The 15,800-nt window shown below is 50.1% G+C and overlaps 1 long non-coding RNA gene across 1 annotated transcript in view; it reads right to left on the bottom strand.

Moving 5' to 3' along the window:
* LOC142045800 (uncharacterized) overlaps positions 1–15,800 on the bottom strand; it is a 49,715-nt gene that overhangs the window by 3,377 nt on the left and 30,538 nt on the right. Inside the window, exon 2 of the long non-coding RNA XR_012654665.1 lies at positions 2,192–2,548. This is a non-coding gene — a long non-coding RNA (uncharacterized LOC142045800). The remainder of the gene's footprint in view (positions 1–2,191; positions 2,549–15,800) is intronic.

Below are 15,800 nucleotides of genomic sequence, written 5' to 3'. Positions count from 1 at the left end.
ATTCCATTACTCTGTCGCTTTGGTAACAGACAAGCAATACTTAGCACTGATCTCACACTTTCCATTTCCAATCAGTCCTGCGTGGGGCTGGGGGAGGGAAAGGAAGCTGAGCGCATGGGGCTTAAACCCTTCCAGGCAGGGCTTTTGCCCCATATTGGTGAAGACGTTTTACTCCAGAAGCAGAAACACAAAACAGCCGATTTCCTCTGAATGAGGCAGGCAGGGGTAGGAACCTAGCTGGTAAATAGGCCAAGCCAATCTGAGGAAATTAAAGTCCCCTCCCCTCACCCCGCCTGGGTATGTGCAGGGGCTGGAGGGCAGGTATTTAGTTTCACAGGTATAATATTCACAGCCCTGAAAATCCGAGGTGAGAAGAAAGAGGATGAACCTGCCATGCTGTTTAGGTCTTTGGCTTGATTTCCCTCCGTCTCTGTCGGGGCTCAGCTCTTCTAGGGATGGTCTGAAGACTCAGTCCAGCACCCCATCCTTCACAGGGGACTGTCTGATATTACAGCCCTCCGGCACTTCCACACTTTAGGGCTTGACCTCAGGCTCCTGATCTCTGTCTGAGCCTCAGTTCTCCCCCTTCTCATCTACCCAACTCTAGGGCTCTGTTCCAGTTACCCACAATGAACCCATGTCTGTCTGAAGTACTGGATCAGGTCAGGCAAGCACTGAAAGATACAGAAAATGACTTACAGAATATTACTGGATCTATTACATGGCTGCACATTATAAAAAGCTGGATGTGAATTTGCCCACTCCCAACGCCTGTGGGATGGAGAGGCAGAAGCCAAAGTACCAACACGTTCTACAGCCCACTCCCAGTGGCGGATTAGCCACTGGGCCAATGGGGCTCATGCCCAGAGGCCCCAGCCAACAGGAGGCCCTGGAAAAATGGGTGCCCCCACACCCAGACCCCGCTTCACCTGCCTGGCACTCCTGCTGGGAAGTGGGGGAAGCCCCTGCACCCCAACCCCGCTCCCTGGCAGGAGCATTGGGCAGGTAGGGGAAGCCCTCGTGCCCCAACCCCATTTCCCTTGCAGAGGCGCCAGGGAGTGGGGAAGGGGTGGGGAGGGGCCCCCTTGCTCTGCCCCATGGCCCCACAAAACCATGATCCGCCTCAGCCCACTCCAGCCAAAGCATATTAAATAGGCGACTGGGAGCAACCCTCTCTTGCAGAGGGATGAGCTGCATGACCTAACAGGTCTTTCCCATCCCTGGCTTCTTTGATTCTAGGATGGATGACAAAGCAGAATCGTTGTTATTTTAGTGGAGGATTCAGTGAAAATACAGCATTTTGCTGTGTGTTATGTGAACTCCAGAGTTTCATCTCTTTAGCTGATTTCCTGGTACTGAGTTCACATTCCTAGCACATACTTTGCTGCAGTCTTTTTACTGTTTGAACAGAAGATTCCTGACCTGACATCTGATACTGCAGTCTCAAAACAGACAGGGAGGTGGTGGGGAGTAAGCGATCAGAGGGCCAAGTAAATATTTAGGAAATCACCTGGCTCTTTGGGACCAGAGCCAATTAACCATGTGAATTAAAGAAGGAATTTTAATAAAATCTCAACAATCAGGTGCTAGGAAATATGCCAAACTCCCCAGTGGATTCTAGTAGCTTCTAGGCACAAATTAGAACTGTGGCTAAAATGTTCTCAGCACTGGTAAATGCCCTCTCCTCAGTTTTTCCACACGTTTTATCTTTGGTGTTGCCAGGATTGTATGCAAATTAAGACAATATTATTTTGTCTTTGTTGTATCCTCTGTCTGAGAAGAACAGATCTTGTCTCCAATTTGACTGAACTCTCAGGGAGAATTTCTCATTCTCACTAACAATGGCCTCCCCAGGCTCCAGTTAGGACTGGAGTCAGCCTGTTGTGGAAGGTGCTGCATAGACATATAGGAAAAGACTTGTCCCAAAGAGCTTACAGGAGCTAATGGAAGACTAGGTGCAACAAGAGGATGGAACAGATTACTGGGGTGGGAACAAATCTCTGGAAGAGCCAAGACTGTTTGGAACTGGAAAGTGCCCCTGGCTCTCACTGACTATCACTGTTCATAGTATCATAGAATATCAGGGTTGGAAGGGACCTCAGGAGGTCAGCTAGTCCAACCTCTGCTCAAAGCAGGACCAATCCCATTCTTTCTCATCTAAATGAGTGAAGGGGAAAATAGGAACCATTACCTTGTGCAGGATCCCAAAGTCTCTCCCGCGCCAGTCTGGGCCAGTCCTGCCCTCCAGTGAATGCCTAGCGCTGGAAGTAGTGTTCGTGACTTGGTAACGGGGGGCACTCTTCCCTCTGACCAGCCATGACCAGGATCACACCATGATGTTAGGGGCCATGTTCTGCTGGAGCTGCTTTCATTCGGATGATATGGAGATTGTTAGAGCCACTGGGGTGTTGATCCCCACGTCCCTGCTGTTTTCAGCTCAGGTTACTGCACTCTGCTGACCTCACTTTTATTCATTTTGGAGTTTCAACTGGAGATGGTGGTTTTAATCGGTTCCCTCTTTGTGGCCACTGTGCAGTGTTCCTGTGTGCTATAAAAAGATGCCCGGTTTCACCTCAGAGGTGGCTGCATTTCAGTGGTGGGCATTGTGACCCTTATATATAAGCTTGCGAAAAATGTTAGCACCATCAGCTCTATGTAAATAGCTATAATTACCATCCCTATTAATATCCAGAAGTACCCGCCTGAGGCATTTGCAGCGGGAACCAACTCACTCTCTGAGTGGCGCCTGTGCCCCTTGCAGCACCTGTGCAAAGGCAGGAGCAGGGGCAATCCCGATGAGTGGTGGCTGTGTGAGGGGAAGGAGTGGGCAGAGTGCCAGGCAGAGCCAGGAGTGGGGTTGGTGCTGACTGGGAAGCAGGGAGGGTGAGGAGGAGAGAAGGGGCAGGAGGTACTTGTGGTATGTTGCTTAGTGTATCTAGGAAGTGTCCAGATACCATGGTGAGGGGCACGGGGTAAGGAAAGAGAATTTGGTGAGAGACAAATGTGCCCATAGCTTCTTGGAGAGTCCTCCTGGCACCTTGGCACCTAACTTATCTGCTAGGCCTTCCCTTCAGCCCTCTATTGCTCCGTTCCTAGTCAGAACACCGCTTGGCACTGGCCACTGCTAATACCCTCCCCTCCCTGCATCCTCCTCTCCCTCAGAGAGCTGGACTGGTTCCAGGCTCCTCTGGCGACAGAGGAGGGGGGCTCTGCACAGGTGGGGAGGGGAACCAAAGACCTGTGCTGACAACAGCTCATGGGCCAGATGGATTGTGTGTAACGGATGATACGACAGCCCAGACAGGGGCCATGTGGATGTGGCTCCATGGGCCGTCCCCTCTGAGCAGCAGAGCCCTTGCTCACGTTGTCTCCAGACTATTCCCCCAGGATGCGAGCACCAAGCGCTTGGCTGCAATGGCAGTTCTGCTCCTTGTCTTCTTCCAGGGAAGCTCAGCTCCGTATTCAGCTCAGCAATAATTCTCTCCTTCCTCCATCCTGTTGGCTCTTGCTGGAGCATTGCCTAGTGTGAAAGCCAGTCTGGCTGGGGCAAAGACCTCCGTAGCCCCAGGCGGAGCTGCAGAGAAACGATTCTGTCACAGTGTGGGTGGGTGTGTGGGGACTGCGATCCAGAGCGGTGGGAGGAGGAATGACCCTTCCCAGCTCTGCACATTCCATCCACGGCTGCGAGTGAGCACCTCCTTCCTCCTCTCCCTCCCACTGCCAGTCCCGACTCTCCAGAGCCCATGGGTGAAAGTCAATGGCCAGGGCGCCTGCTCTCTTAGCAAAGGGGCAGTCTAAGGGCAGAAGCTGGCTGAGCTGTAGGATCGGGAATTAGAGAGGAACAGAAAAACACCCCTAAGAGCCGGACCCAGAAGAGCAGAGCTGGGAAGAGTTACTGCCTTTGCCCTTGTTTGCATAATGAAACAAACCAGCTGCTCACTTTTTATCTGCAAATGGCTCTTCTGAATCTATCAGAGGGAAGCGGGGAGTAAATGAACACAACCGGGGAGAGATTTTTCAAAGGCATCTGCCTCCTCTTACGGGCAGCGGGTGTCTGAAGGTGCCAGCAGCACAATTCCATTAACTCAAAGAAAATGGCTACATTTATTTACTGGGCTGCAGTGTCATGGCAGAACAGTTTGCATTCTCCCCTCATCCACCCTGTGCCTAGATTTCCTGCCTTACCATTGTCAGCTCACTCGGAACAACGGTGATAAAAACATCACCAGCCTTGCACACCTGCAACCTGCACAACTGTGCAAAGCCCCCTGGGCACCAGGGGAAAGCCCATGTAAACTAAGCCTGATACAAAGCATGTTGGTGGCTGCACTGGATGCTGTGGGTTGGAGCAAGTTGTTCCCTGGGGGTGCACTGGATGTGTTAGGGCAGGGAGGTCCATGCCACCGCTTACTGCTGCACACAGCTCAGGCCTGAGGATGCAGGGAGCAGGCAGAACTGAAAAGAATTGGAAATCAGATGGAAAACAGGTCAGAGAATGGGATGGAGAATGCGAAAGAGAAGCGGGGCTATGAAAAAAGCCAGTGGGGACAGACAGGCTTCCACCATGCTCAGCTTCTTATCAGTCTGCTTCAGCTGCTAGCATGGTCTCCTCTGAGCGAGAGGGCCTGGGGACATGAGCCTTTGCACAGCAGCAAGAGCACAGCAGCAGAGCCGGGTCCAATGTGCTGAAATATTCCTCCACCACTGACCGTGCTCCCACGATTCAGCGACATTTATCTCCCTGGCTCAAGGTGCATGGATTCAGTGGAGCAAGGACAGCTCATGGCACAATTTCTCTCAAGCCTGAATGTAAACCAGCCCTGACACAACCAGTTACGGACGAGGGTGCTAGGACCATGGGGGGAAACGTCATGTGTGTTCAGAGCTCAGCATCTCATCTGCCTGTCACAGCCTAACCCAGCTGTTATGGATGCAGTGCACTCATCAGGCATGGCAGCTCCTTTCTCAGGCCTTTGCAGGCAATGACAGTTTGTTCTCGGCTCAGCTGTGCATTGGCAAGTCCTTAAGCAACACGTGGGTCTGACTGTCAAGCCAGGGTGAGAAGTGTTGGACAGAGTGAAGGCAATATGGTACCAGCCTGATGGAGTTTAAGGAGGCTCTGGAGGCTGATGATATGCTAGAATGTAAACCGGCTGCAACTCCTGAAGGCAAGTCTCTTGTATAACTAGGGTGACCAGACAGCAAGTGTGAAAAATTTGGACAGAGGTTGGGGGGTAATAAGCTGCTATATAGATTCATAGATTCATAGATTGTAGGACTGGAAGGGACCTCAAGAGATCATTGAGTCCAGTCTCCTGTCCTCATGGCAGGGCCAAATACTGTCTAGACTATATATATACTATAAGACAAAGCCCCAAATATTGGGACTGTCCCTATACAGTTGGACATCTGGTCACCCAACATATAATCCCCATATGTGGGTAAAAGAATGCACCTATCAGGAGGTACCTGGCTCTCCTGCTGTGCTGTTCCTAGCCCCCTGCAGCAACACTCCTGGGGGAGAGAGGGCATCAGTTCTGTGCTACAGAAATGCAGGAGGAACAGGTACTTCTCAATACTTTGGGGAAGGCAGCAGAATGGGATGGAGCCTGAGTGATGTGACTCAAAGAAGTGCAGTGGGTGAAGGCAAAGAGAGGCACCCAGGCCTGTAATGTCATCTGAGAGTTTACCGAGCACGATGCGGAAGCCACTTCTCCTGAGTCACCTGCATGCCAGTATCAGAGGGGTAAGCCATGTTAGTTGGCATCTGTAAAAAGCAGCAGAGAATCCTGGTGGCACCTTATAGACTAACAGACGTTTTGGAGCGTGAGCTTTCGTGGTGTGAATACTCACTCGTCAGAGGCAGGTAGGAATTTCGATAAATTTATAACATAAATCATCAGGGGCAGGTATATATATGCTAGCAAGCAAGCTAGTAGATAACGAGTTAGTTCAATCGAGGAGGATGAGCCTTGTTCTAGCAGTGAGGTGTGAAAACCAGGGAGGAGAAACTGGTTCTGTAATGGCAAGCCATTCACAGTCTTGTTTAGCCTGAGCTGATGGTCAAATTTGCAGATGAACTGAGCTCAGCAGTTTACTCTTGAAGTCTGGTCCTGAACTTTTTTTGCTGCAGGATGGCCACCTTAAGGTCTGCTATAGTGTGCCAGGGAGTTGAGTGCTCTTCCTAAGGTTTTGTATATTGCCATTCCTGATATCTTGATTGTGTCCATTTATCCTTTTCCGTAGAGACTGTCCAGTTTGGCCAATGTACATAGCAGAGGGGCATTGCTGGCATATGATGGCGTTATTACATTGGTGGTGTGCAGGTGAATGAACGGTGATGGTTATGGCTGATCTGGTTAGGTCCTGTGATGGTGTCGCTGGTGTAGATATGTGAGCAAGTTGCATCGAGGTTGTTGCATGGATTGGTTCTGAGCTAGAGTTACTATGGTACGGTGTGCAGTTGCTGGTGAGAATACGTTTCAGGTTGGCAGGTTGTCTGTGCGGCACGGATTGGCCTGCCACCCAAGACCTGTGAAAGTGTGGGATCATTGGTCAGGTGGTTGTAGATCCCTAATGATGCCATGAGGTTTTAGCTGGGGGACTGTTATGTGATGGCCAGTGGGCAGTCCTGTTGTTTCTTTTCTTGGGTTTGTCTTTGCAGTAGGAGGCTTCTGGTACACGTCTGGCTCTGTTATCTGTTTCCTAATTTCCCGTGCGGGTATTTGTAGTTTTGAGAATGCTTGGTGGAGGATTTGTATTGTTTGCGTCCTACTGAGGGGTTAGAGCAGATGCGGTTTGTACCTTCCAGTGCTTGCTGTAGACAATGGATTGTTGTGATGTGCCTGGGATGGAGCTGGAGCATGAGGAGGCCATAGCGTCGTCGGTGGGTCTAATGGGTTTCGATATAGGGTGGTGTTTAATGTGACATCACTCATTTGCACAGTGGTGTCTAGAAAGTGGACCTCCATGTAGATTGGACCAAGGCTGAGGTTGATGCGGGGGTGGAAGTTTGTTTGAAATCGTGGTGGAATTTTTCCAGAGTCTCTTCCGCATGTACAGCCAAGCACTGAGGTACAACCGACAAAATCTGCTCTAACTCCTCAGATAGAGACCAACACCTACCAAAATCTCCACCAAGCATTCTCAAAACTACAATACCCGCACGAGGAAAATTAGGAACAGATCAAACCCTCCAACGGCCTAAAAACCCTCCAACGCTCATCAGGGATCTACAACCCTCCTGACAATATCCCACACTTTCACAGGTCTTGGGTGGCAGGCATCCTTGCCCACAGACAAACCTGTCCAACCTGAAACGTATTCTCCCAGCAAACTGCACACTGTTACCATAGTACTCTAGCCTCAGGAACCAATTCATGCAACAAACCTCGATGCCCAACTCTTGCTCACATATCTACACCAGCGGACACCCATCACGGACCTAACCAGATCAGCCATACCATCCACCGGGTTCATTCACCTGCACATCCGACCATGTAATAAGCCATCATATGCCAGCAATGCCCCTCTGCTATGTACATTGGCAAACTGGACAGTCTCTACGGAAAAGGATAAATGGACACAAATTCAGTGATCAGGAATTTTTTTTGGGCCCCCCCCCCCCAAAAAAATTTATACAAAACCCTGTAGGAGAAAAGCCCAAACTTCAACCTCCCTGGCCACACTTAGCAGACCTTTAAGGTGGCCATCCTGCAGCAAAAAAAAGTTCAGGACCAGACTTCAAAGAGAAACTGCTGAGCTTCAGTTCATCTGGCAAATCTTGACACCATCGCTCAGGACTAAACGAAAAGACTGTAATGGTTGCCAGTACAGAAACCAGTTTCTCCTCCCTTGGTTTTCACACCTCAGCTGCTAGAACAAGGCCTCATCCTCCCTGATTGAACTAACCTCGTTATCTCTAGCTTGCTTGCTAGCATATATATACCTGCCCCTGGAAATTTCCACTACCTGCCTCTGACGAAGTGAGTATTCACCCACGAAAGCTCACGCTCCAAAACGTCTGTTAGTCTATAAGGTGCCACAGGATTCTCTGCTGCTTCTGCATGCCAGTGACCAGCATCTCCCCCTGAACTGGTACTAGCTGTAATTTCAGTTAAGGATGCATTATCCTTTCACCATATTAACATGCACCTCAGGTTGTGCCTGTCTTACCCTGTGTGATCAAAATGTCCAGCCATGAGTCGAGGTGGGAGAGTGGGACAGGGGCCTCTGCCCTGTGACACTATCCAGGTGTAGAAACTCCAGGATGATCCAGGCTTGCAACAAAAGGGAACATTAACTTGCCTGCCAGTTTGTTGGCACCACCTTCTTTCAAGTGAGCATTGCTCTGAAATCTCCTCCAAGCCCAGAAGTGCCCCGTGAGGAGACTCTAGACAGGGCTTGTATCCCAACCAATGACTTTTTGCCCTGTAGTGAAGGACGGAGTGAGAAAGTGATGAATCAGTTTTGTCGCTGATGCTGGCATGCCATTGTGGGGACTATTAAATATTTCACTCTGGTCTTAAGAAAATGTAATTTAAAAGACAGAAAGCAATTAACCATGTCCCTTCCATTGGGGATTTCATCACTTTGCAGTGTCACTGGGCAATGCAAGGCAGTCCAGTGAAAAACTTGAACGTTACTCAAAACCAAGCCTTGGCATTACTGCCAGCTCATCCACTCCAGCTGAATGAAAGGGGCAGGGGCCGGGAATGATTCTGGGCCCATGTAGGCTTCTTCTTTCAAACGCAGACTCATAGACTGCCCATTTGCAAGTGTGTTTAGCGTTCTGGCTCCACCCCAGATGCACGGGCCCCTCTCACTTGAGTGAAAAGAGAACCTGCTATGCATGGCAGCATTTGGGCTCATATCACCTATGCGCTGCAGCCACTGGAGAGCTGCAGTCATGCGCACATACACACTTAAAACCATTCAGATGTTCCATCCAGCAGAACACCATGGACACTGATCAGTACATGACAAGCTCCATGTACACAGTGGCTCAATGGAATAGTGGCAGGACTTGGTTCTGAACAAGCCCATGGTCACCTCTGATTTCATATTTGTCTTTACACCGTGTGCTGTGGCCATTCGAACGTCACAGCAAAAGATCAAAGACCTGCTCCAAAAACACAGGCCCCTGCCCTCTGAACTAAAGGTACTCTCCATCAGAGGACACCAGTACTGGGTCTTTGCCACTCAGCTGTTCGGTTGCCCGGTGTCCAGTTTTCGACTGGAACGCCTGGTCAAAAAGGGACCCTGGCGGCTCTGGTTAGCACCACAGACCAGGCCGTTAAAAGTCTAGTCGGCGGTGCTGAAGGGCTAAGGTAGGCTAGTCCCTACTTGTCCTGGGACCACACTGCACCCTGGAAGCAGCCAGCAGGTCTGGCTCCTAGGCGGGGGTGCCATGGGGCTCCATGCTCTGCTCCCGCCTTGAGCACCGGCTCCGCACTCCCATTGGCCGCGGTCAGCCCCACTGACCAGGAGCTGCCGAAGGTAAGCCTGGGCCCCAACCCTGAGCCCCCCCAAACCTGGAGCCCCCTCCTGCACTCCAACCTCCTCATCCCTGGCCCCACCCAGAGCCTGCCCTCCAGTGCAGAGTCCATACCCCCCCTGCACTCCAACCCCCTGCCTCAACCTGCAGCCCCCTCCTGCACTCTAAATCGCTCAGCCCCACTCCCCAGCCTGGAGCACCCTCCTGCACCCCGAACTCCTCATCCCCAGCCCCACCCCAGAGCCCACACATCCAGTTAGAGCCCTTACCCCCTCCTGCACCCCAACCCCTTGCCTCAGCCAAGTGAAAGTGAGTGAGGGTGGGAGACAGCGAGCATCGGAGGGAGAGGGAATATGGTGAGTGGGGGCAAGACCTCAGGGAAGGGGTGGGGTAGGGGGTGGGGTCTCAGGGCAGGGGCTGGGGGAGGGTGTTCAGTTTTGTGCAGTTAGAAAGTTGGCAACCCTTCTGAGCTGAACACTTCTGGTTCCATCCCGTGGAGTGGTGCACTTGCACACCAGACAGGCATTAGGAACATGGCTGGAGGGCAGAGATTAGCAGCACTGCATTTCTTAGGCCTCTTCCACACTGAGAATTAGTCCCCATTTCAGCCACTAGTGCATACCCCAAGGGTAGACACAGAAAGCTGCGATACGTACGGATGTGGCTTACCCTTCTCAAGCTGAGGCAAATTTTGGATTTTGTGCATTGGTGCCGCTGGCATCAGAGCAAAGTCCCAATGCCTTCGCCTCTCCATCTGTGCATGCAGTCTGCACAGACATCTGTGGAAACTTCATGGCCACCTCCAATGAATTCATCCTCAGGCACCTGGCTCCTTTACGGGGAAATCACTCTGGTATGTTGTCAACACAGACCAGTACAAATTGAATGGCAGAACACACATGGCACGGACAGGGGATGTTGTGGGTGGGACTGTGATGCATCAGCAGAGTTGTGATGGGACAGAAGGGGTCCTGCAGACAGGAAGAGCTAAAACCCGCAGAACAGTTGCGGGCACTATTCCCTGCACTAGCCATGCCTTTAACTCCTCACTTTCCTGAGCAATGAACGACTCAGGTAAGACAAGAAAAGCCCAGCTGAGCATGTCCATCTGGAGAGGAGAGAATGAGCCATTCATGCCCACAGGAGGAGCAAAGCGGCTTCTGGAATTTGGCTGCTTCATGTTTTCAATGAGCCATTTCTGTCTAATTTGTATTTCTCTGTATCTACACACTGTTCCTACGAAGTGCTCAAAAACCCTTCCTAACAGATGAGGTGGCACCACTATTCAGAGGCGGGTCTTGAGTTCTAGAGTGAATCTCTCATCTTTTCCATGTGCAGCTTTTATTCTGACCCCAGCTGATTCCTACAACTGTCACTTAATTAATCATTTTACTTCATTTAATCAGTCAGCCCATTGTAATTAATGGAAATGTACGTATGCAAACAGCCCTCTCAAGAAGGGCTTTGATGGAATTTGCTGTCTGCAGCAATGCTCTGGAAAGCTTGTTCCATTTATACAAATTAATAAATACAAATGCTGATGACTTCACGGCCTGAATATTAATGCTTATAATTAACATGTTTATTCTGGCAGATGGCAGCACACCAGCCCTTACCCAGGGGCCTTCATAAACAGAACCCTCCCTTCTGAGCCTGTGGACTCTTCCCCTTCGGTCCTCAGTCAGTCTCCCCAAGAAGGCAGGGAGGGGAAGAAGGGAAGCTGGGTGTCATGTGGGCATTACAGTGAGATGCAAGATCCAGCCGTGATGCTCCCTTTCATTTGCCAGAGACACGCAGCTCACTAACACGCGGTGCTCTAAGCTGTAGCTCATGAGATTCCAGGGGTTTGCACCAGTTAGGCCAGTTCCTTCTGGAGTTTTTTGTCTAGGTACACGGAGGGCATGAGAATTGCTAGGCTGGATCAGAGCAGGGGTCCCTCTACTCCCATCTCCCGCAATGACGTGTCAGAGAAAGGTTTATGAAATGCCCAAGTGGTCAATTATGAAGTATCCTGCCTGCAGTGGAAGAGTCTTTCTAATCGTGTTTTTGCTATTCTTTATTATTTGTATTATGGTAGCACCTACCAGTCCTGATCGAGACTGGGCCCCCATTGTGCCTGGTGCTGCACAGAGGAAGAGACACCCCTCGTTACAATTTCCCTGGCTTTTATCATTTCACTGTCTAACCTCCCAGCAGACAAAGGCCTAGGTACCGACTCCGTAGGTGCTCGAGGGCTCAAGCACTGAGGCTCTAGAGATGGCAGGAGGCAGACTCAGCTTCTATGCTCCGGAAAGCCACATGAGCAGGCAGTGGGAGTGGCTGCTAGAGACGTGTTTAGGGAAAGAGAGAGGGCTAGTGAACACCATGGCCAACCCTGCTGCAGTGGCCAGGCTGTCCCCTGTCAGAGCCCAGGGAGGCTCCTTTCCAGATTTCACTGCACTCCTAGTCAGGAGGCTGCCCGTGTCTTTCTGGCTCACAAGGAAGGAATCTGTTTAGTTGCCCCAGTGACAGGCAAGGATGCAGCCAGTGAGTGCAGTCTCCATTTGTATTCACAGATCACTTCCACACCGCCTGCCACTGCTGGACGGGCAGCCGAAGGGCCTGTGGCAAATATTAAACATCAGCTGAAAAACTGGCTCCTGAGGTGATTTTCTTTGGCTGATGCCCAACTCCACATCTTTCCCCTCAGTGCCTCTCATTCCCATGGCTCTGGTAGGCTGGCTACACAGCAGCCCCTGCTGTAGAGATGTTTGTAATGAACCCATTGTCTGTATACACCAGGGAAACCGCACCCAAATGCCATCCCACCCCAGGAGAGCCAAGACTAGCCCAATGGGCCTCTGCTTCAAAGCACTAGCCTCTAAAGCTTGGACTAAAGCTGGGGTTCTCAAACTGCTTTTGGGACCCCTCAGGGGGCCATGAGGCAATTACATGGAGGATCATGAGCTGTCAGCTTCCACCCCGAACCCTGCTTTGCCTCCAGCATTTATAATGGTGTTAAACATATATATAAAAAAAGTGTTTTTCATTGATAAGGGGGGGGTGTCACACTCAGAGGCTTGCTGTGTGAAAAGGGTCACTAGTATAAATGTTTGAGAACCACTGGACTAAAGGAAATCGCCCTTAGTTGGTAGCAGGAACAGGTCTCTTATCACTTAATAGGCAGCCACCAGAGATTAACACCGTCTCTCCCCCCAGGATTGCCCATCCCCAGGGTATCAGGAACCACCAGTTCAGCCCAATGGGATACTTGGCCTTCAACCAAGACACCCCACACATGCCACTGGCCTTGCAGGATTGCAGAGATACCTGGTGGCAGCAGCATGTTCCCAGCCTGCTCCTCGTCCCCCTGTACAGCACACAGCCACAATGGATGCTTCTGGACTTCAGGAAACTTGTTTCCCAGAGGGAAGGTCCAGCAGTCAGCCTCACGTCGGTGTTGATGCCTCAGCCACCATGGCACTGCTTGGGCAGGCTCAGCTGCCGAGCATTTAGAGAGCCAGGAGCTGGTGCTTGGATGGTAAGATCCAGCGTTCCCTAGTGGCAGCAGTGAATTGCTGGATTTCACTGCCGTATTGCCAACCACAAATGGTCAAAAATCATGAGTCAGGCTCATCAAAAACCCTGAGATTGGCTTTAAAATCCCGAGATTCTGTAACGACAATAGAGGTGGGCCCTGTTTATTTGCCTTCTGCTTTTTGAGCCTTTACAGTGCACTGGGGTCACATTCGGAAGTTTTCTCCACAGCTACAAGGGTGAGAAACATACTTTTCCTTTAAGCATAAAGCTGAAATCCTCCCAGACCCACCTGACTCCAGAAGCTGAGGCTTTAAGGAAAACAATAATTATCCTGTGATTCATGGAAAAATCATGAGAGTTGGCAACACTGTCTTGGCACTTCTTCCTGCGTTAATTTTCTCGCCTGATTCTCCTTGTTGCTTTTGCCCCGAAGTGGCATGTACCCACAAGGTGGGCGCTGCTTATGCACAGGCCCAGGAGACAAGGAAGCACAACAGTCCATGATAATGACTGCAAATGCTCTGAATTCCAGGGCCTTCCCCACACTATGGAAAGCACAGAAGGAAAGAGAGGCCAGGCCAGGGCTGTGGTTACTTTTCTCCAAATTCTCCTGAGGGATGCTGCAGCACATGCTGCCCAGAGCTGCTTGTGGACCTGCAAACGGAGAGCAGCTCTTCTGATGGGTTTGCTGCACAGATTCATCTTAAAGCTCCTGCATCTCATCAGGAGCGAGGCCCTTCCCCTTCATTTACTGCGCTTTTAGTGGCCAGCCCAGTCTGCCAATGCAACGCGAGGTTATTATTTGCCTAATCAGGGTTTCTTGGCATGGCCTGCTGGTGAACACTCCACCTGAGTGATATTATGGCAATGTATGATCCATGCCTGCCTGGCCTCCCCAGAAAAAGGTGAAGCTTTTAAGGGGGAGCTGTCTGGCTAATTGGGTGTGGGCTAGGTAATTATCTGCTATATATTTCTTATCAGGAGAGAAGCACCAGTCCCCAAGCCATTGAGAGGGAGGGAGCCCAAGTGTTATCCTGTCATTCATTTTGTGTTCGCCTTCCCATAACAAATAGCTCTCCTGCAGCAGCAAACAACTGCCCATGGTGTCTGCCTTTAGTGAGTGATGAGCGGCCAAGTCCAATCACTTGTGATGCAAATGAGCCACCCTCCCACCAGCCAGCAGAATTCAGCAGATTTAATTAACTCTTCACATCAACTTTCCATTCCATTCTCAGGATATTGTTATTATTCCATATGGTAGGAAAACCCGCTGTCCCTGACAGCTGGAGCACAGGCTTCTGAGCAGATTCAGAACTGCCTGACAGCCCTGTGCCCATCCCTGGACCAGGCCTTCCTGCCTCATCCTCATCTAAATATGCTTATTGCCATTATTTATTTGTATTGCAGTAGTGCCTACACCCCCCAGTCAGGGATCAGGCCCCATTGTGCTAGGTAGGTGCTATGCATACATGCGCACCAAAGCAGACAGGCCTTGCCCAGAAGAATGACAGTCTAAATCCAGAATTTCAAAAGAGCTCAGGGCATGGGTCTGGCAGCAGGTTGGTTGCCAAGCAATTTGGAAAGTCTGGCCCAACCCATCACATAGTCTTTTGCATTTATGGAATTTTTTAAGTGACCAAATACTTTTAACTTGGTTACACACATCGACATGCCCCTATGCTCGGGGGTCAGGCAGGAGTCTGAACACAGAAATATTGTCGGTATTTTTAACAATGAAGTTTAACTCCAGCTGGGTGAGCCAGTTTGGATAAAATAAGAAACCACCTGATCCTCCTTCCAAAACTGAAACTGAAGTGAATTCTAGAGTTGTCCTGGGGCTTGAGAAAGTTGGACTAACCCCCAACACTGAGGGAAATTAATCCTTGGAACAACTCACCAAAGCTTGTGGTGGATTCTCTGTCATGGCCAATTCTGAAGTCAAGACTGGATGTTTTTCTCTAAGTTATGCTCTATTTCAAACAGGAATTAACCCAGAGATGTTCTCTGTCCTGTGTTATCCAGGCGGTCAGACGATGATCAAGTGCTTCCTTTTGCCTTTCTAATCTATGAATATTTATGTTCATGGCCCTACTGGGGTTGGATACAAAAGTACTAGGGTCTTTGTCCTTGGGCTGGTATTTTCTCTGACCCAGCTGGACATCTCTTGAGATCCCCAGCCTGAGGTGCAGATAAGTTTGCAGAGAACCAGAACTTTTGGGTGTTTACCCAAACTGAGCATCCAAACCTACAACCCTTCCCAGTTAAAGAGCAATTGGCACAGGATGCTTATGGAAAAGCTGATACAGTCTGACTACCCTCAGAAATATGTCCTCTGTAATGGCTACAGATTCCCATGGAATTTCTTTAGTGGACAGACTGCAGAGCTATTGCATGGCAAGCGTGAAAGCAGAAAACAGTATCTTTGAAACACATCCCACGGAAACCACTTAGTCTGTTCCTTATTCCCATAAGCAAAGCAGAAAGTGCAAGTACTCATAGGACATGCAGTCAATCCATCACGAGGGAAGCAGACTTCGCAGAGAGGCTGCCAGAGCATATCAAATCTGGGTTTCTCTAGAGATCATCTATATTGTAGGAGATCCTGTAGAAAATAAGAAACGTTTTATTTTAAAAGCGTTATCTCATTTTTCGCTCTACTCTGTGCAGATTAGGCCTCAGCTGGAGTATTGTGTCCAGTTCTGGGTGCCACATTTCAGGAAAGACGTGGACAAATTGAGGAAAGTCCAGAGAAGAGCTACAAAAATTATTTAAGACCTAGAAAACA

The sequence above is a fragment of the Chelonoidis abingdonii genome, chromosome 21 (assembly GCF_003597395.2).
Source record: "Chelonoidis abingdonii isolate Lonesome George chromosome 21, CheloAbing_2.0, whole genome shotgun sequence".
Lineage (NCBI taxonomy): Eukaryota > Metazoa > Chordata > Testudines > Testudinidae > Chelonoidis > Chelonoidis abingdonii.
The sequence above is the reverse complement of the archived record's forward strand: the minus strand, read 5'-3'. Positions and strand labels throughout refer to the sequence as shown.